Source organism: Lygodium microphyllum, chromosome 23 (assembly GCF_053477565.2).
Source record: "Lygodium microphyllum isolate KBCC chromosome 23, Lygodium_microphyllum_v1.1.10, whole genome shotgun sequence".
NCBI lineage: Eukaryota > Viridiplantae > Streptophyta > Polypodiopsida > Schizaeales > Lygodiaceae > Lygodium > Lygodium microphyllum.
In genome coordinates this window covers 10,243,768-10,266,711 of record NC_141157.1, presented here as the reverse complement: position 1 = coordinate 10,266,711, position 22,944 = coordinate 10,243,768, and positions in this window count along the sequence as shown.

Sequence of the window (22,944 nt, the reverse complement as noted above, 5' to 3'; positions counted from 1 at the left end):
CAAAGACCTTGAAGAGGTGCACAACTCGGCCCGGGGGAACTTTGCCCACCTCGGTGATCCAGAGCCCGAGGTTGCTTGCACGCGCAAGTACCCTCTTGAAGTATGGGAGATGCCTATGCATGGAGAATTATGCTAAGAGATGCTTATGACATGCTCAGTTCTGGGGAATAAGGCTGCAAACAATGAATTTGGATGATTGGACAATGTATTATGCCATGTGGGATGACCCTTTAGTCATACATTGGCAAGTTGATCCATTGCAACCCCTTTCTTGACCCCCATAGGGTGCTATAAGCAATTTGCTTGCATTTACAGAAGTATAGCTACTCCTAGGAATTGAGGTGCAAGTCTTGCAAAGTACCCACAGGTCCTACTAAGGCCCTTGATCAGTTTTGGAGCTCTAGTTAGACCCTATAAGATACTTACATGTCAAAACATGCCTCCTACAGGTATAGACAGGGTGCTGGACTGCACAGTACAGTAGTACTTTTCCTATTACAAATTTTTTTGTATAAAACCTAGGGGTGCATGCTTATGCTTAGTTTGAAGGCATCCTTGGCTTTGACTTGAACAAAAAAATTAGCTCAATCAGAGCTTTCTACCTCAAGTTACGGGTAGAACAGTGACATGTGGTCTAATAGGATTGCACCTAGCCATGGCAAGGCATAAGGGAAAAACCAAGGCCAATGAAGATGTTCAGCAATAAATCAAGGATGCACGATATCCAAGGACTGAGAAAAGACCTAAAATAGATTATGAAGAGTATCCTCATGCAATTGGAAGTCTCAGTGCTCTTAATGAAACTCTATGCAGGCATGAGACAAGGCATAATCAAAGACATGAGGCTATTTTGGAAAGACAAGAGGCTGTACTTGCAGGCATAGCAACAAACACATAAAGTCATACTAAGATGATGAGGGAAATGTGTCAAATGAGAGCCACCATGGACACACTTAATACCAATTTCTCTAAGTGGTTGGAGATTCAACTGAAGGGAAAAGAGCAAGAAGATTGGTCACATGTACATGCTAAAAGAACAACCACCTTCCCATCAGCCAATGCAAATTGTCAAGGCATTTTAGGAAGAATGGGCATTCCCAATAATAGCTTTGAGCTTGGCGAGCCTTTTCATAGGCAAGAGGACCCATTAGGAAATGCATCACAGGAAAATTCTTAGCTTCCATCAGCCTCCATGCCTTCAACAACGTTTCAATAGTCTTTTGGTAGGAATCACTCTCATAATAGTACCACTTTTGGCACTCAAAATGATCACTTTCAATTGGGATATTTTGGACATGCCACTCCTTAGGAATAAGAGCTGAGAGATAAGATTATCTTCTCCAAATTTAATGGCCAATCCTCTTCCCCAGCTGAATTGGAAGAATGGCTTTCAAAGCTTGAAGAATACTTTGATATTTTGTCAAGAAATGATGTCCAAAAGATCCACTTTGCCACAATCCACTTGGAAGGATTTGCTCATACGTAGTGGCGGTATATTAAGAGGGAAAATCAGCAAGTTGATACTTGGGATGCATTTAAAGCACTTATGGTTCAAGTTTTTGTGTCCCCCATAGAGAAAGAGAAGCTTGCTTGACAGTGATATAGCTTAGAGCAGCGTGGCTTGACAGTTCGGGACTACACATCAATTCCTTCATCTCACGATGTATGTTGAGTCCATAAGTGATGATGCAAAGCTGCATATGTATATATGGCCTGGATCCTCAATTATTGTCAGCTGATGTTTCAGCACAGTCACATTCTGATTTGTTCAAGGCTATTGAATTGGCTGAAAGATACTCCCATAAGTACCATAGGGATACTTTAGTTCAGCCACAGTATGGACAGCAAAGAGGCTTATCTCAGCCATCTTTTGGGTATTCTAGGGGGCCTACACAGTCCAATTATGGTGGTAGAAATATGCCATTCAGCATTCCTAGAGTTTCCACATATCCCATCTTCAATGCCTCAAGGCAAATCAATAATTTCAAACAAGGGGACAACAAGAACAATAATGTCTCAGCCTTTGGTAGTCAATGGTCCATTCCCATGGATTTGTACAAAGAAATGAAAGAAAAAGGACTTTGTTTCAAGTGTGAGAAAAAGTACAGAGCTGAACATGCTTCCAAATGTGCTTATAGAAATGCAAAGGAAAGAGTCCAAAGTATGTTGGTCTTTGAAGAATCGGAAGATGACCATGGGGATGCAAGTGCCTTTGCAATCACTGCTGAAGATGATGAGGCTAATGAAGAAAGTGGGCAAGAAGAGTTCTTTGACCTTGTAGATACCTTTTCTTTTCCTGGTGGTCACGTATAGGTAGATATGGGTGAGAAGAATGACTCACATGCTGATGCCATTATTTTTACTATGCCCATGGATGCTTGGGCAATCAAAGAACCCTAATACCCTTCATCTTCAAGGCAAGATTCATGGGAAAAATGTGCTTATCTTGGTGGACAATGGTAGCACACACAATTTCATAGATAGAGCAGTCATGGATAGGCTGAAATGTTTTTAGAACCGCTGAGGGTGCAAGTTGCCAATGGGAGTGAAGAAATTAGTACTCAAATATGCCTAGCTGTACATATTCAGCTTGCCAAAAATTGTGGGTGGAATGGAGACTTAATTGCACTTGACATGGGGCCAATAGACATTGTGTTGCCTGTGATTGGCTGAAGACCTTGGGCACCAATTCTATGGATTTCTCTTTGTTGTATATACAATTTTTCAATGCTAGACAGCTTGTTCACTTGCAAGGAATCCAAAATAGTAGTGAATATCAGCTCATTATAGCCAAACAACTTAAGAAAGAGTTCAAGAAATGCTCTCATCTTTGTATTGCAATTAAATAAGAAAAATATAGATCAGTCCAACAATATGCAAAATAATTCAGCTTTAAAGGCTCTTCTTGATGAGTATAGTGATTTGTTTTAGCTACCTATCGCACTACCTCCCAAGAGAGCTATTGACCATCCCATTGATTTGGAACCACACTGAAAGCCGGTGAATAAGCCCCCTTATAGGATTTCCAAATGTGAAAGAGAATAAGTGGCCAAGCAGGTCAAGGATTTATTGGGTATGGATTTCATAGAGCCTAGCTCATCTCCCTATGCACCACATGTCTTGCTAGTCAAAAAGAAAGATGGCTCATTTAGAATGTGCATAGACTATAGAGATTTGAATAAGATCACCGTGAAGAATAGATACCCTATCCTTAGGGTAGATGATTTGTTAGATGAGCTAAAAGGGGCTAAATATTTCACAAAGATTGATTTGAGATATGCATGCATGAAGGGGATGAGATTAAGACAACATCCAAGACTGATCGTGGGCTTTATCACTTCTTGGTTATGCCTTTTAGTTTGACAAATGCACCCACCACTTTTCAAAGCCTAATGAATAAAATACTTCATTCATTTTTATTCAGATTTGTGTTGGTATTTTTTGATGAAATTTTCATCTACAGTCATTCATTGGAAGCTCATTTGTTGCACATGAGGCAGGTATTTGATGTACTTAGACATCATAGACTCTTTATCAAGGAGTCAAAAATGTTCCTTCATGTAGACTGAGGTAGAGTATTTGGGCCACATTGTCAGTGAGGCTCCAAAGAAAGTGCAATGTGTCAGAGATTGGCCTACATCCGCAAATACCACCTCTTTGAGAGGATTCTTGGGTCTCTCTTCATTCTACTGCAGATTTATTTGACACTATGCCACTATTGCAGCTCCTCTCACTGATAGGTTGAAGAAAGAAGCATTTTTCTAGGATGCCATTGCAGATAGAATCTTTAACCAGCTAAAAGGTTTGCTTACTTTAGCCCCGATCTTGGTTTGCCCTAATTTCTCCAAGGAATTTACCATTCTGTGTGATGCTAGTGGGTGAGGTATTGGTACAATATTGTTGTAAGAATATGGGATAATAGCTTTTGAAAGCCAAAAGTTTGCTGAAGATGAGATGATAATGAATGTCTATGATCAGGAAATGTTGGCTATTCTTCATGCCATAAAGAAATGGCACCATTACTTGTATGGTAGCAGGTTTAGAGTCAAAAGTGACCGTAGGGTCCTCAAATATTTCTTATCTCAGTCCAATCTTACTCCTAAGAAACATAGATGGGTGGCCACATTGCAAAATTATGACTTTGACATTACCCATACTCATGGAAAAGACAATGTAGTGGCTAATTCCTTAACTAGAATGTGTGCATGTAAAGTCTCTACCATCATGGAATTGCATAGCGATTGGATACATGAGCTTCAGGAGGCTTACCTATTGGATGCTAATGTTATAATATCTGAGATACATGCTTGGCTTTCTTATATAATTAAAATATATATGGCAAATATTATGTTAGCATAGAGGGAGAATAGATGAGAGAAAAGAAAGATGTAGAGAGAGAGAGAGAGAGAGAGAGAGAGAGGTAGAGAAATTGGCAACACACTAGGGACTGGAAGATGGGCCAGTCCCCCCCCTTGTGGAGTTATATTATTGACAAGGAGCAAGCTCCTCCATTATACATAAGCTGGTTCTTACTTGTAGATCTTGGAAACAAGATCACGGTTCCTTGCACAGTATACAACCAGCTAACACTTGCACAACTTGGAAGTTGGCACCTTTTGATCCTTCTTGAGTCTCATTCTCTCCTACATAATATGTGTAGGGCTCTCCTCTTGGCACTTGATTTGAGCAAATCTTCCCCAGCACTTGCACCTTCTCTTCTCCTCTTGAACTTGATTTCAGCAGAGCTTCCATAGCACTTGCACCTTCTCTTCTCCTCTTGGATGCATGCAAAATGATGCTTCGTTTACCTCTCTCACACCCAAGGAGAGCCTCCTCTTTTATAGGTTTTCAAGAGCTTCTCTTCTTGGAGAGAGACTTGAGTTGATCTTCATGCAAGATGTGGTTGTTGTAGGACCTACTCTAGAGCACTAATTTCGAGATATCTCTCTTTTCATTGTTCGGATAAAAAAACGTCCAACACAAAAGTTGTAGATCTTATTGTTTCCAATCACCCATGAGGACCATTTTTAAAGATCGTCTTTTTATCACAAGATAGTTTAAAAATGGATTCACCGTATCTTTTTAAAAAAGAACAGCTTCTCAAACTGTACTCTTAACTTGTGGTCCATGCAACCATCTTAAGGAGAGTTCATTGAATTGCCTTGGGCCTCAAACTTGAGATTAACTTTCACACAAAAGCTTATGTCTTTTTAGACCTTAGAAAGAGAAAATTACTTCTCTCCTCACTTCTAGAGGATCACGTCTCTTGTCTTTCTTAGTGAGAGAATTACATCTCTTGTCTTTCTTAATGAAAGAAAAGACCTTAAACCTTGACTTGTAAGGGAGAGGATGACCCCAAATGAATGCAATGCTAATTACACACAAGTAAACATTCCCAGGCATCCTCGGATGCACACATAAATACATATACATGATGCTAATGCACTTCTTCTTCTTAGAACTTAATCCATATTCATTTATGTGTAACTCCTTGGCTCTTTTGTACACTCCTACACTTGGCAGGCACTTCTTTCCCCCTTCATAACTTGTATGGCCTATACCAGATATCCCCATCACAGTGCTCTGATCATCCCATTAAGTGATGCACTAGGAATATTTGTCTCTAAATGGTCTCATGGCCATGCAAGATTATCATCAATAGTTAAAGAAAAGTGAGTCATTAATTTATTGACATGAATTTATTAAATAGAGAATGTGTAATAAGTAATCAATTTAGTGACATCCCTGTGGCTTCTAAACAGTTGACCTCAAACTATAGAGAGGATACATAGTCCTTAAGAAGATCCGAAAAGTTTTATAGTTCTCTCTCAGTCATAAACTGAGCGTCCAATGGGGGATAATTCTTAAACTTATCCAGATACTTTCGTAATACCTTACTTGACCTTAGAGTATTGTCCGAATGGTGTAAAATTCTTTCAGGCGCAAGGAACTCTGCTTTTTCTTCTAAGTCAGGTAAATCTTCCTTGATTGGTTCCATTGGAGGTTCTCCAATATAGGGATGTAGCAAACTTATATGGAAAGTATTATGAATGTTCCAATGACTTGGTAGATCCAAACAAAAAGTCACATCGTTTATCTTATCAATGATCTTGAAAGGGCCATAATAGTGATTAGAAAGCTTAACCACTTTACCCTTTTGACCTTTTTGCTTCTTTAAGCGAACCTTCTCAAACTTAATAAGAACATGTTGTCCCAAATTGAGATCTAAATTACAACAATGCTTATCAGCTTCGCATTTTTGCTTCTCTTGTGTTCTTTGGATAGCAGCTTTTACTTGAGTGAAAACTGTATCAATGTCTCTAACAAACTCATCTGATGCAAAGATCCTATCCTTCGTAAGAAGGATGGGTAGTTAATGAGGCTTACCATAGATGATCTCAAAGGGTTCCTTACCAGTACTAGAGTGCATCGTATTATTGTATGCAAACTCTACTAAAGGAAAATACTTTTCCCATTCTCTTTGATTATCAGAGACATAGGATTTCAAAGTTCCTGAATAGTAGAATTAGCACTTTCACTGTTCCCATCCGTTTGAGGATGATAAGAGGATGAAAACTTTAACTTTGTACAGAGGTTCTCGAAGAGAGCTTGCCAAAAGAGAATGGTCATGCGGGGATCTCAATCACTTATAATGGATTTAGGCATGCCATGAAGTTTGAAAATATGAGCAATGAATAGCTTAGCCATAATCGGCTTTGATTGTCTTTCACACATGTATAAAGTAAGCTTGCTTATTAAATCTATCAATGATAGTCCAGATTGCATTGTTGCCTGCTTGTGTGCGAGAAAGCTCCATGATAAAGTCCATGGCTATACTTTCCCAAGGCTCATTGCAAATAGGTAATGGCTTCAGTAGACCAGGTGGTTTATGCATGTCATACTTTACTTTTTGGCATATCTTGCACTCGCGGACATATCTTTCAATGTCAGCTCTAAGAGTGGGCCAAAAGAAATATATTTCCAATGCTTGAGTAGTGGGTAGAATACCCCTATGTCCAGCATATGGAGATGCATGTGCTTCATCCATTACCTTGTGTCGCAATGGTAATGCTGTACAATTACTTGATAATGATACAAATAACCATCTTGAATTGTGTAAGGTGTAATTGACTGACCTGAGTTAATATGATCCCATGTGGTTGAGAAGCCGTAATTAGTTGCATACATTTTTTGGTAAATCCATGAACTCATTATGGTAAACAATTGTGATTGAATTTACTCGAGGTCACCATGATAGAGCATTTGCTACCACATTCTTAGTTCCAGATGTATGAAGGATTTGAAAATGAAACATAGATAAGAAATTTGCCCAGCGCATCTGTTTCTCTGAGAGCTCCTTTTGAGTGAGGAAATATCTTAGACTTTGGTGATCTGTTTTAATAATAAAATTTGCACCAAGTGGGTAGTGTTTCCATACTTGAAGAGCATGTGCCACTGCCGTAAGCTCTTTCTCATATATTGGAGCATGTAGCTCATGATCTTTGAGGCATCGGCTCTCAAATGCTACTGCATTATGCTCTTGGTTAAGCACAGCTCCAGTGCAATCCCTAGAAGCATCGCAGTGAACTTCAAAAGGTTTTTGAAGATTTAGAACTACGAGAACTAGTTCTTGAGTCACAAGAAACTTAATTCTTTCAAAGGCTTGTAGTTGCCTTGATCCCCAGCCAAAAGGCATTCGCTTCTTAGTAAGGTCATGCAGAGGAGATGCAACATACACAAAATCTCGTATGAATCTCCTATAGTATGAACATAGGCCCAAGAAACTTCTAACTTCATGTACAGAAGTAGGTGTAGGCCATTCAATAATGGCTTGAATCTTCTCAGGATCCATTCTCACCAAATTGTGAGAAACAATATGGCCCAAGTAATGAATTTCCGAAAGGAAGAATTCACTCTTCTTAGCATTGACTTGTAGTCTATGCTTGCGAAGCTCTTGAAAAACATTAGATAGATGTTTTCTATGCTCTTCTTCAGACCATGAAAATATTAGAATTTCATCAAAGAAGACACCTGTGAACTTTGAGAGAGGTTTGAAAATTCTCTCCATCATTCGATTGAATGTGGCGGGTGCATTAGTCAAACCAAATGGCATGACTAGAAACTCATATAGTCCAAATGTTATACAAAAAGCTGTCTTATGAACATCTTCAGGTGCTATCCATATCTGGTGATAGCCGCTCTTGAGATCGATGTGACTAAAGATACTAGCCCCTTGCAACTTATACAAGATATCATCTATCCTTGGGATAGGAAAACTATTCTTGACTGTGATCTTGTTCAAAGATCTATAGTCTATGCACATACAAAAAGAACCTTCTTTCTTTTGAACAAGTAAGACTGGAGAGCAGTATGGAGAAGAGCTAGGTTGAACTAACCCTTTTTCCAACAGTTCATTTACTTGTTTTAGGATCTCCTCTTGCTGACTTGCACTTACTTGGTAAGGCAGTTGGTTAGGTGGTGAACTACCTAGGATAAGATCAATTGTGTGATCTTTCGGGCGCTTAGGAGGTAAATTTCCTGGGAGTGAATCACTAAAACAATCTTCACATTGTTTAACAAAATCATATCTGGCTTGATCAATTAAAGAGAGAGGTTCTTTTAAAGTCTGAAACTTAGAAGCATTAGTTGGTATTATGTGTTCATTAGAGGCATCGAGTGCCCTTGAATCATTAGCTTCTTTTGACTCTCTCACAAAAATCATGTACACAAAAATAGCTTTCTTCATTTCTTTGGAAATGCTATCATCACTAACCATTAGCATAGGCCAATCTCTAGCATCATCAGCAATGCATACTATGTTCCGACCCTTGAATTGAAATGCAAGGGTATTCTTAAAAAAATCGAGAAGAGGTCTAATCTTGTAATGCCAAGGCATGACTAAGATAACATCACAGTTACCAATGGGTGCAAGTAGGAAAGATTCTTGGTCACGGTAATCCCCAATTCTAAGATTCAACTTCCCTTGGATAGGAGTAGAATTAATTGTAAGTCCTTCAAATGCTGAACTTGATCCAATTGGTGTTTCCAATCGATCTGGTGGAATTTGTAGCCTTTCAATAGTATCTGTTGACACAAAATTATATGTGGAACCTAGATCAAAGAGTATCAAAATTCGTTGATTGTTGAGGGTCCCCCAACCCTTTAAGAGTTGTCTTTTCTTCTCATTTGAATGAGTGTTAGCTTGCACATCCAGAATAGAATTTGAGGATGCCGGAGGAGGATCTTTAACCACATTTGCTTCCTTCCTTTTATGAGTACAATCAGGCTTCATAAGCCCTAACTCACCATAAAGAAAGCTCTTTCCTTCCTCTTTGTACTTTTGTATCTTAGAGGGTGAGAGATACTTGCGCTTCTTCTTGTTACCCTCTGGCTTTGAATATTGTTCATGGGTAAAGGTAGGTCTTCTTCGATTAGTCCTGTCTCTTGGTTGATCATAGAGTTGCTCTTGTCTAGCTCTATAAGAGCTCATCTCCAAATTTGGAGATGCACCATGTGTATGCAAACTTTCAGCTATGATGGCAGATTCCATCATGCAAGATAAGGTTTCATGGGGATACACCTTCATGGTTCTGTGTAAATGAGGGAGTAGGCCAGCTTCAAACTTCCTTTTCTTCTCTTCATCACTGATCTCAATGAAAAGAGTAACCTTGAGAAGAGTAGACCAAAACTTGTCCACATAACTAGTGACCTTCTCATGCTCTTTCTGGCCTAGCCAATCCCACTCCTTCTTGACATCATTCTCAAAATCAGGAGGCAAGAACTGAGCATAAAACTTCTTCTTGAACTTTTCCCAAGTCGTGGGTTTCCTTCCCTCCAAAATGAGAGTCAACCACCAATTGCTAGTAGTGTCTTTTAAGTGCATGCCTACATGCCTTAGCTTGGACTTTTCTAAGAAATTACCATTAAAAAAAGCAACTTCAAATTGCATGACAAAGGCTAATGCCTTAGCAGGATCTCTCTTATCGGAGCAAGAGTCAAACTTTACGTCCTTATCCCCAGACTGAAAGTCTTAGTCTTCTTAGGCTTGCTCCTCTTATGGTCCCTCTTTGTCCATTTGCGGATTGTACGAGACTTAGAACCAAGACAGTAGGAACTAAAAGTTGATTAGGAGGAGGAGTAACTTGAGTAATCGGGGGAGTAGCTAGTTGCTAAGGGAGATGACTCCATCCTTATCCGTCTCACTCGAGGTAAGGTCTTTTTACTCTTTTTGACCCGAGAGTCCTTATTCCTTCTAGGAAGCTTCTCAATGATTGGATGCTTTACACCTTCACCATCAATTGGTGCAATTGTGTTTCTTCTAGTAACACCATCTTTTGGAGGATTCGGTCCGTCATAAGCAGCTTTTTCCCTTGCCCTTAAGCTGTCAATCAATTGACGTACTTCGAAAATTTCCAACAAGCTATGATACTCTGTCAATTGGGCACGTAATTACTCACTTGTAGACACTTCATTAGTTATCATCTTTACCTTCTTCTTGCAAGGATCATGCTTTACTTTGAGAAAAGTAAAGAGACTTACTCTAATACCATTGTTATAAGATCCAAGATACACACTCGACTTTCTTATATACTTAAAATATATATGGCAAATATTATGTTGGCACAGAGGGAGAATAGATGAGAGAAAAGAAAGATGTAGAGAGAGAGAGAGAGAGAGAGAGAGAGAGAGAGAGAGAGAGAGAGAGAGAGAGAGAGAGAGAGAGAGAGGTAGAGAAATTGGCAACACACTAGGGACTGAAAGATGGGCAAGTCTCCCCCTTGTAGAGTTATATTATTAACAAGGAGCAAGCTCCTCCATTACACATAAGCCAGTTCTTGCTTGTAGATCTTGGAAACAAGATCACGGTTCCTTGCACGGTATACAACTGGCTAACACTTGCACAACTTGGAAGTTAGCACCTTTTGATCCTTCTTGAGTCTCATTCTCTCCTACAAAATATGTGTAGGGCTCTCCTCTTGGCGCTTGATTTCAACAGAGCTTCTCAAGCACTTGCACCTTCTCTTCTCCTCTTGGAACTTGATTTCAGCAGAGCTTCCACAGCACTTGCACCTTTTCTTCTCCTCTTGGATGCATGCAAATCGATTCTTTCTTTACCTCTCTCACATCCAAGGAGAGCCCCCTCTTTTATAGGCTTTCAAGAGCTTCTCTTCTTGGAGAGAGACTTGTGTTGATCTTTATGCAAGATGTGGTTGTTGTAGGACCTACTATAGAGAACTATTTTTGAGATATCTCCCTGTGCGTTGTTCGAATGAAAAAATATCCAACACAAAAGTTGTAGATCTCGGAATGAGAGAAGAAGAAGAGTCCACTTTGCCACACACCAAAGAATGAGCTCTCATTCACTTTTTGAACTTTATATATGAAATCCTAAATCCATTTTGGGCGGTCATCCCCTTATCCCCTTTTTTACATGACCGACCATTGTGGCAAGGTCCTTTTTCCCATTCTCTTTTACTTAGTCTATTTCTTTGATTTATGCTCATCTACCCTTTTACAATTTGCACAAGAGGGAGCATGGCGCTCCTTTTCAAAAAAGATTTTGCCTTTAGCTTGATTCTAGAGGCCATCCTTGTGCCTTTGCTTGTTCTCCATCCTACTTCTTCCATTGCCTCCGTATGTTACTTATATTTCTTCCGTCTCAAGCTCAGGTTAACATTACCCCCTTCTAGTGTAGTGCCAGTCCCATGGCACTATACTACGGAGTGGTTGGAAGGGGTGATAGATATAATAAGATGGTTTTTTTGAGTTTGTATACAAGCCCTTGTGGGGGATGGTGTTGGATGGACCGGCCCTTGAAATTGAAAATGTAGTTGGGCGGGTCCTTTTTTTGTTGTTGGTGTTGAGGGGATTTTTCCTTTGAAATTGAAGATAAAGTTGGACTAATCCCTGCGTGGGGAGAGGCAGATGTGCGGATCCATCTTTTAAATTTAAGATGGTATTAGACGGATTCATCTTTTGGCCCTCTGTGGCTGCCTTCTCCTGCGATGTTCCAAATGAGCTTCTTCATTCACTTTTTGATTGGGGGCTATTTCGGTCTACCTCTGCCTTGGTTTGCCTTCATGGGAACGTTGTTACATAAAATGGATCTTCTCATAGGTGGGTGCTATTCCTGAGACATTGCCGTTTTGAATTGATGAGGGTTCGATGAGAAAGGGCGGATGTGTGAGTCGATGATGACGGGGCTGCAGAGGAAGTGAGCTTGGGAAGAAACGGATCACCACAATATTTATGAGCAATTTTTAGCATGCGGTATTCAGTTCTATGGGCACCAACTTGGCTCCCTCTACAACTTATCACCCCCAAACTGATGGTCAAACAGAGAGGGTCAACAAATGGCTAAAAACTTATCTAAGACACTTTTGTCATGATGTTCAACATGTTTGAGATGCATGGTTACATTTGGCTAAGTTTGCCTATAATAACTTCTTCCATGCTAGCATTGGAGTCTCACCCTTCAAGGCTTTATATTTGTATAAGGTCCCTCTCCCCAGGTCATCTTCAATGACAAGATCAATTCTCAAAGCAAGGAAGATTTGGACATGATGCACGCCCTACTTCAGCAATGTAAGCTGAACTTAAAGAGAGCTCAAGATCAAATGAAGCTTTATGCTGATGAGAAAAGACGAGACATTGAGTTCCAAGAAGGGGATTTGGTTTTGCTGAAGGTACCTAAGTCTAGGCATGCCACTCTTAAGGATGGCTCCAACAATAAGCTAGCTCACAAGTTCTATGGACCCTATCGGATTATCAAGCGGGTGGGTGACTTGGCTTATCAGTTGGAATTACCCCCTTCCACCAAGATTCACAATGTTTTTCATGTGAGTCAACTCAAACCTTTCATTGGATCATCAGTAGATTACTTAGAAGAGCTCCTCCTATGGATGACAAGGGTATCATCCAATACATTCCAGAGGTAGTTATAAGTCAAAGGAAAAAGAAGCTGTGCTCAAGATCAATCATGGAAACTTGATCAAATGGCAAGGAATACCCCTTGAAGAGACCTCTTGGTGACCAAAATCAATCATGGAAGAGTTCCCTTATCTTATGGACACTAACTTGGATGAAATGTAGTCAATAGGTAGCATCTTCTAGTTTAGACATCCTGTAGACAACTCTCTATTTTCAACCAGATCCGATTCTGAATTATGGATAGCATTTAATGCTATACATCGATTGGAAGTACTTAAAGTAAGCTCCATTTCTATGTAGAAAACACACTGGTCAGAGTTACCTATCAAGAGTTATTGCAGATTTACAACATTAGGGTCTTGCACTAGACACCATGATGTCCACTGTCTGCAACACTCAATTCCTCATCATTGAATATGGGTCAAAATTGGTTTTTCTTATTCCCCAACCATGCCCATACATCATATTGTATCCCTGACCCAACATACATACATAACCCCCCCACATGATTTATTGAATAACCCCTTGTAATCATGCAGCAGAGTCATACTCTGAACTAGCTGCCCTGCCATGTTTTGTAATAAGTGTCCATTTTGTTTTTTAGGGCAAAAACCCTTGGGTGGGGATGAAATGTAAGAGACAGGGAATATGGGGAGAATGCAAAATAAAATAATGGTGAAAAAAATGCTTGCTACACTGGTAGGTATATAAGATGTAAGGGACTTGACATTTTCACCATCGGATTATAATAATACAAGTTTCTTTCATCTTCTCCCTCTCTCTAGTTTTCATGGTTGTTTTCTCTATCTTCATGTCTTTCTCTCTCCTCGTCACTCACTCTCTCTCTCTTATGCACTTCTTCTTCTCTCTCTTCTGCAGTCTTCTCTCTCCTCTTTCTCTCTCCCCAATCCTCTCCTTGACATGATCATCTACTAAGAAGGTGATGGCATTGCCAAAAGATAATGGCAAAACTTTTTAGCTACAAAACCATTGTTAGGCCTTATATTTCAATGATGGAATAGTTATTTTAGCATCAATGAGATTCCTCCTTATGAAATTACTGGAAAGTTCATATTATATTTTCCAAGCTAGCACAATATTGGTTTCATGGCAAACTTTGGCATGCCAATGTCTATGTGGAATAGGACACATCAATGTATACATGGAAGGTTATTAACCAATATGGGACTTGTAAGATAGGAGTTGTTGTAAGAGCCTTTTTCAAAGCTTTGTTGCACATTGGCATTCATCAATCCACTTGAAGACAACCAATAATATTTAGAAGGGTTTAGCAATCAAGGTGTAGTTAAATACAACTCATTGATAATATCTAGTGTGGCCAAGAGCACCTTTATAATTGGCTAGGATGGAAGGTTGACAATTGCTCTAACTTTGGAGAAGTTGGTGGGGTGATACTATTCTTCGATTGAACAAATCCTAGGATGGAACCATGTTTCACCCAAAACTAGCACTTTAAGGGGATTAGGGAGATACCATATTATTGATATCTCTCAAAGACTATCTAGAGTTTCTCTAGGCAAACACTTTAAGCCTATGAACCATAACAAAGAAAAGGACATGAAGGAAAAGAAGAAGACCTTGAAGGCCACAAGTTTTTGCAAAAAATTATCATGTTTTGAAAGTAACCATTGTATGGTACTCTATGATGAGATCTAGGCTTTCTCACATATAATTTGTACTTATGATTAAGAGATATCAAAGGCCAAGTATGTGCAACTCATTTGTAATTAATTGGTCTAAGTGCATACAAAGAGAAATGAGCGGTCACAAGGCCCAAAAGAGGGGTTGGATGCCCAAAAGAGATGGGGAAACCCTAACCCTAAAAAAGTGTATTCAAAGGATGAGATTGAATAGAACAAGCTATTCATATATGTAAGCTTCTTGTTCTTACCTTCTTGCTTTTTCCATTGAGACAAAGTGTGTGAGATTGAGAGTAAGGGAGTAAGAGTGTGTGGGTAAGGGACCAAGTGATGAAGCCTCCTTTCTTCTCTATAGTGCTCTCTCATGTCTATACCCATGCTTATTTCTTACATGCAAAGGTTGTAGAGGATTTGAGATCCAAGGGAGTGCATAAGGGATCGTGGATATTGCAAGGTGCATCTTTCATGTTCAAAGGAAGGCCATGCATGCCCACTATAAATGGATCATAACATTTGTGACATGCGAGAGAGTACGTGAGCCTATAGCCATTGTGTTTTGCAATCAAAGCTCCTAAAACAATGGGAGTGTCCCCAAATTTTGAGTTGTTGAGCACATGTTACACATTTTGGCTCCATTACTAAGACCAAGGGGACATTGGTCACGAAATTGTTCATGCATTTTGTGTGTTCGAAATATAAGAGGTGTGGAAACATTACTTGACACACACAATATTTAGGACTATCATGTTTGAAAATTTTGCTTTAGGTTTACATTGGATAGAATTGCATGATGTAATTTGATCAAGATTTAAAATATTTGAGTTCTTTGTAATGCAATGTCGAAACAATATAATATTGGATTGCCTTAGAGATGCTTTAGGTTTACATAAACTAGAATGTAGTATTGGAGTCATGATGGTTTTTATTTAATACACATGGACTTTATGAGTGAAATTATCCACGAGTCACATTACTTGACTTGAAGTTACATTAGATGGAATTGTTACAAGCCCTACTAAACACGAGAGATAGACGTGGGAAAAGTGAGAAGGATGAAGGGGAAGAGAAAGTGCCCCCCGTGCAAAAACAACGGCTTGGGCTTGATATTTTAAGCCATAGGCTTTTAAAAAATAATAATAAAAGGGTGGAATTAGAAAGCAAAATCACGTGTGCCACCCTCTCAACCTTCTTTCTTTGGTAGTCAGTCATCTTCCCCTCCAATCGAGTGTTGCTACCTCCACAGAGGTAACCACAACACGTGTGCTACCCTCTCAACCTTCTTTTTTTATGATAATGTTCCTCCCCTTCAATTGAGTGCTGCTGTCTCTGTCTCCTCAAAGCCATCCCCTTGCCTGCTGTTGCGTCAGCAGCAGCATCATCAATATCATCACCACAATTAGCAGCCACTTACTACTCATCAATGTCATCACCACCATTATCATTATCATATCAATTAGCAAGCCGTTTGTTGCCATCCTTATCGCATGCCGCCATAATTGCCATCGCTTGGAGCTGGCGCCATCACTACTAGCGTGCACTTGCATCATCATCACGATAGTAGCACGAAGCAACAAATTAGTGCTTGGGCATCACGAGTATCACGAGCAATAGCATGACGCAACAAACTGATGCCTGGGCATCAGGAGTATCGTGAGCAGCAGCACGATGTAGCAAATTGGTGATTTGGCATCACGAGCATCACTAGCAACAACATGCCATAGTAAATCCGTGCCTAGGCATCAGGAGCATCACAAGTAGCAGCACGATGCAACGAATTGGTGCATGGGCATCATGAACAACCACACAACGTAGCAAATCGGCACCTGAGTATCAGGAGTATCACGAGCAGCAGCACGATGCAGCAACAACGTCATCATCATGAGTAGTAGCACGACGCAATAAATTGGTGCCTGGGCATCACGAGTATCACAAGCAACATCATGCACACAGAAAATTGGTACTTAGGCAGCACAAGCAACAACATGACATAGCAAATTAGTACTTAGGCATCAGGAGCATCATGAATAGTAACATCACGTGTGAGCATTACGAACATCACAGGCAATAGCACGACGTAGAAAATTGCCACCTGGGCATTAGGAGCATCACAAGCAGCACCATGACATAACAAGTCTGTGCCATCACTACTGGCTACACCATCGTCATCATCATTATCATCATAATCACAGCCTTGGACATCACGAGCAGCAGCACGTGTACCAAACAAAGCAACTATACCAATCGGAACAGCACCACGCTCAGCAAATCGTCGTCATCATGATGACCTAGGGTGGAACGACGGCAGCAATAACCAGTGTCATCATCACGTGATCTCTGGGTGCATCCGTTGCCATTCTAAAATATTCCTACAACAGCAAAACACATCCAGGCCTCCACAATATCATTTTCTCGCCGTCCATGATTTTTGGATCAATAGGGACACCTAGACAGTAACTGCAGCATGATAAAGATAGCTAAAAGCTTTACACTTACTCATCTTCACATTGGCCATCATCCCCCTGTCTTCTTTCTCCATAAACCTTCTCTTTTGTGCCCATATGCCATAGCCATGCACCACTATTGGATAGAAGGAACCACTGGTGAGAGAGAAGGAGCCGAAAACCGCCACAAACACGAAGCAAGAACCACCCCTGTGGAAGGAGAAACTGCCAAATCGGCCCAAGGAAAATCATGGCCATGCAAGATTAACAGAGGGAGAAGGTATGAACGTAATGCATTGCATGTGTAATATCTAATAAGACCTTGGGCTTGGACAGTTAATGCATTGATAGTGAAGCAAGGACTCCCTCCAATCTCGAGAGGTGATGTGCACTCGTGGATGGTAGAGAGAGGGCCAAGTTGTTAGTCTACTCAATTGGCAAGGAAGGAATGAAATAACATGGATGATATTTAATTCATGCTAACTAAAAGTCTTAATTTCGGAGGGTGTGTGGTCTTGATTGTAGTGAAAGAGTGGGTTGACTTTTTTTGAAATCGGTGTATGAATGGTTGCGTTTAAAAGGCTTGTGAAAATTACACTTAATACTAAAGAAATTTTCTTTTCTAAACGAGCAACATATGCACTATAGTGTCACCATGGAACTCATAGTACACTAATGATTCATGTGTAAAGTAATCCTTGGATGTAAGCACATTCACGTATTCACACAATGCATACACAACATCATTGTGTGTTGGTACACCATTGGCATAATCAAACCTTGTGCACCTATGTGCATCCTTGAGTAATAGTATGCATATGTGAACGTTACCTGTTTGTGCACTTGTACATCCACCCTATTGGGAAGGGAGGATTAAAATAGGTAGTAGGAAATAAAGAAGGTGTCTATCACACACTTGCTACATTTTGGTGCATGCACACTAGTGCACCACAATGGTGCACTCTATCCTCCATCTAGTGCCCCTCATAGTGCCTCGCTCACGGTGCACTCATATTGTAAAAGCATCACATTGCACAATTGCCTCGGGCACACCAAGCACATTCATGATCACCTTACTTATCCACAATCACCTCACATTACCCTACACATCCGCCACTTTTGGTAGGAGCATTGTATACTCCTATAGCAAGCGAATTCAATGTATACATATGTGAAGGGACACACCCATGTATATCCTAGTTATCTCTTTCTCTTGTGCCCACCTTAGGGAAGGGGAGGGTTGAGGGAAGTGGGAAGTGGGAAGTGGGAAAGAAGAAGGATAATGCCCATGGTGCACCTAGCACAACCCTAAGATCCACTTAGGACCCATTGCAGAAGTGAATTCCTATACACTTGATAGCATCACTACAACAAAAAGGCTCCATAGACGCGCTTGTAGATGCAATATTTGAATTGTCACCACAATAGAAACGAGGCATAGACGCGCATGTTAGACGCGCAAAGTCGGGCGCATCTATCATTGCATCTATATGTGCGTGTAAATAGACGTAAATTTTGCGTCTATATATCCGCATAAATAGACGCATTTTCAAATGCGTAATTATTTCACCTAAAATTAAACTTAATATAATAAAAAAACCAGAGTTAATAATTATTTTTGCATTGCTCTCTAATGAATGGCAGTTCCTCCAGTTGACAAGCCTGATAAACCTTATTATACAATTAGTAGCAAGCATTGTATGTATCTCGTAATTTTACTACTTGAAGATAATAAAAAATACTTCATTTTTATAATGAAAAATTCAATTTAGCTTTAAACTTGACTATTGATTCTTGAGTATGCACATGTGTGCATGATATTTTCCATAGAATTAAGAATACACATTGAATCATTAATAAGCGAATTAAGTATGTTACAGTGAATGATCCATCTCATCTTCAATGAGACACTACAACAAAAAGGCCTCTTAAATGCACTTTTAGACACAATTTTTGACTTGAGAGAAAATCTTACGGGCGTGTCTACCTGCCCGTCTATTTGCGTGTCTACAACTTCGCGTTTATAGTCTCATGTATGAAGAAATTTACACGCAAAAATAGACGCGCGGTAGACGCGCATATGCACGCATGAATACAAGCGCCTACAAAAATCAAAATTGTTATTTATTTAATTTTTTTTGTGCATCTACTAGCGCGTCTACATGGCAAATTAGACGGGCATATAGACATGCCCATAGACACCCTTTTACACGCATTGATAGACGCTAACGCAAAACCAAAAATCTTCTTTTAAAAAAAGATATTTAATTTTTTCTTTTTAATTTGAATTATGTAGCGCGTGTATGAGCGTGTGTACTCTGCATTTTAGATGCAATTATAGACGCACATTTTCTGCAATTTAAACGCCTAGATAGACGCGAATGCAACCACATGCTGATCTCTGTTTTTTTTTTCCCTCCCATACATCAAATTGTGCATTTGGAAAAAAACACAATGGATCTGAAGGCATGAGAATTGAAAACAAAAATCCATGTATTTATTATAGATAAAACACATTTACATGGGGAGTTTAAGTGCTTGCGACCTAAAGCGTGGCCGCAAGCAGTAGGCTCAAAGATGGATAATAGATATATAAGAAAACAAGGCCATAGAGGAGGTATGGTGCTCCTCTACGAATCTGAAGAAGAAACATCTTTACTAGCACCACCATGGCTACTAGCGTTGCTATCCCCTTCCTCGCTATACTCCACATCGGGGTTCGCCTACACACTCAAAAGATCAAGGTTGGTAACGTACAATTGCAAAGAAAAAGTTAAATTTTAGCTATACTTTTAATAGGAAAGTAAGAAAAACATACCTCCTCTAGCTATCAAATCCTCATAGCCCGGTTGTATTGCTCCTCAGTGATGAGACCCTCCTCATAGAAGTGAAGCCATGTGGCTGCACGGTTATGGCCTCGATGGTAACCTACCTCTCTAGGAGTAGGTATCCTACCAACGATAGTAGTTTGCAAAACAATTATGATATATATAAACAATTATGAGACACAATGTATTAGAACAAATTATATAAAGAATTGAAACAAATATAAATTTTAAAAAATTAGAAATCAAAATATACTTACAAATTCTGCCTCCCACGACTCTCTGTCGCCTGATCCGTAATGCGACGATTCCATGGTTTCTTTGGATACGTCGCACCTCTGCGTGCTGGCGACTCTTCACTTTCTCTGCTGCTTTCTTCTTGGCTTTCTTCCACTCTATACGGTGGCACATAGGTGGTTGGCTATAGGCTCCACGCCCCTCCTCTTGTCTCTGCAGTGACTCCCTGGCAAATGTCATGAGGTGGGATCTTTTGTTGTGAAGAAAATCCCTCACTTTTTTGCGTTCCCAATCATCCGAGAATCACTGACCCTCAGGATTTGGGTACCTCCTATGGACTGCCCTCAACACCTCCTGCCACAAGCCGCTTTTCTGACTCTTGAAGTAAACGAAATAATCTTTATACGTCGCATGCACGACGCTTCTCATGTATGCCATTACATCCCTTCCTTCATCATCATGGAAGATGCCACAAGTATCTGTAACTCTATAGTACTGGCGTACATGGTCCTCTACGTGATCTTCTGGTGAGTGTGATCGCTCGCCACCTCCTAGGCAACCCTCACACAAGCCTCGTCCTCCCCCTCGACTCTCCCTCCCTCCCTTTCTGTCGACTACCCTCTGCCTCGTTGGATGCACGTGCTTCTGCAAATGCACGTGCGTCAGCTGACGCTTATGCTTCAGCCGATGCATGTACAGGTGCTGCATGTGGAGTACCTGCAATTGGAGTTTGGACATTTGGTGTTTGGGAAGCAGTGTCAGGCAAAGATGTTAAAGGCGTTCCAGACATGATGCTGAACACCTCGTATACTGTGGGAGAGCGACCAAGGTGTCTAGTCATCTCTCCCATGAAGCCTTTCTTACTAGGAAAACCTCCAAAAAATGCATTGATCCCTCTGCCGAACAAGCCCAATGTATCATTCATGTGATCCAAATCTGGATCATTGCTAGATGAACCAAGATACGACAACTACAAACAAAACACAAAAAAAAGACAAATTCATATAATTCTAGAAATAAAAAATTATTTTTTATCAAAGCTAGTTGGTGCGTGTATAATCGCGTCTAAAATGCAGGATACACGCGCTCTTAGACGCATCCCTAAGGTCAAACCCTCTAGTCAGAGTGCATGTATATCTGCATTTGAGATGTAGCATAGACGCGCTCTCAGATGCGATTCTAAAGTCAATGCTTCTGGCCAGCGCGCGTGTATCCTCGTGTCTGGAATACAGAATACATGCACGTGGAGACGCAACTCTGAAGTCAAAGCTTCTGGGTAGAGCGCGTGTATTCCCGCATTTGAGATGTGGAATACACGCGCTTGGAGACGCAGCTCTGAAGTCAAAGCTTCTAGGCAGAGCGCATGTATTCTCGCGTCTGAGAGACAGAATACACGCGCTACAAGACGTGACTGCAGACGCAATGACAGCAAACATAGCTTCACGTCTATATCTGCGTCTGTACTGAAATTTAGACGCCCTGACAAACGCGCTCAGTCGGCTGATTTCAATCCGACAACCGCCATTCATGATTTATTTGTGCTATAAGAAGTTCAATCATAGATCCTAATACACAGAGAGAGAGAGGGAAAGAGAGAGAGAGAGAGAGAGAGAGAGAGAGAGAGAGAGAGAGAGAGAGAGAGAGAGAGAGGACTCACCTTGGGTGTTTGGTGTGGATGGGTGGTAGCGCTTCTTCCTTCTCCTTCTTCCTCTCCTTGGTGAGTTACTCTCCCTTGATGCTTGCTTGCTGCTTGTTGTCTCCTCCCTTTGCTTCTTCTTCCTCTTGTTCTCCTCTCTCTTGCTCTCTCTTTCTTCCTCTCCTTGGCTTTCTTTTTTCCCCTCTTGTCTCTTTGAAGTGAAAGAAGAGGTTAGTCATGAGGAGGTGAGGCATGAAGAGACTAGTAGAGGTAGACTGTATGTCGGCTAAACTCGAGCTTCAGAACGCGCAAAAAATGCAGGAAAGGAAAGGCACAGTTTGAAAAGAAATGATTCAAGTATCTTTTGAATTTTGACTTTTGCGTCTATTTTCGCGTGTATATGCGTATCTAAGTTTATGTAAACGCGCATATAGACGTGAAGTTAGACGCACAAATAGACGCAGATTTAGACGCCTAGATAAACGCAGATATAGATGCACATTTAGCTTTTATCATGAGTTTTTATTTTTAAGATAAGTTTTGATAGTAAGTTCTTATAATAAGTTTTTATGTATTTATGATAAGTTTTTTGTACTTAAAATTGAGATCTTAGAATAATTAATACGCTAGCTTGAAGTTTTTATGTAAACATATGAATAACAAATTTGATGTTGTCATGAATTAGGTTTAATCATGTCGTCATCATCACGTAGTGTGGTGCATGTTGATGAGTCAATGAGCACATCCTCAAGTGAGGATGAAACATTACGTCTTCATAATCGAGATGCATGGCTACGATGAAAAATTAAATGCATGTGTGATCATTGTCGAGGGTGTATTTTTCGAGCACGTCGAGTTGCAATGTTACACCTCAGCATGTATGAAGAATGGGACCGAGAAAAATCACCGGTATTCATTTTTTTTTTAACACTAAGATTGCTAGTCTATGTTACTCAATATATATCAACGTGCATGAAACTCTCTTTTGTGGTTGAGCAGGATGCGGTGCCACATCCTCAGATGTTTCCTCTCGGGCGTCCAGAGGCTGCAAAACGTCGACGCGAGGAGACAGAGTCTTCAAGAAGAGTGGAGACTGACGACCATGATAGTAGCACTCATGAAATGCCCCATCAAGTTGTCCAGAGGCTGCAAAACGTTGACGCGAGGAGGCAGAGTCTTTAAGAATAGTGGAGATTGACGACCATGATAGTAGC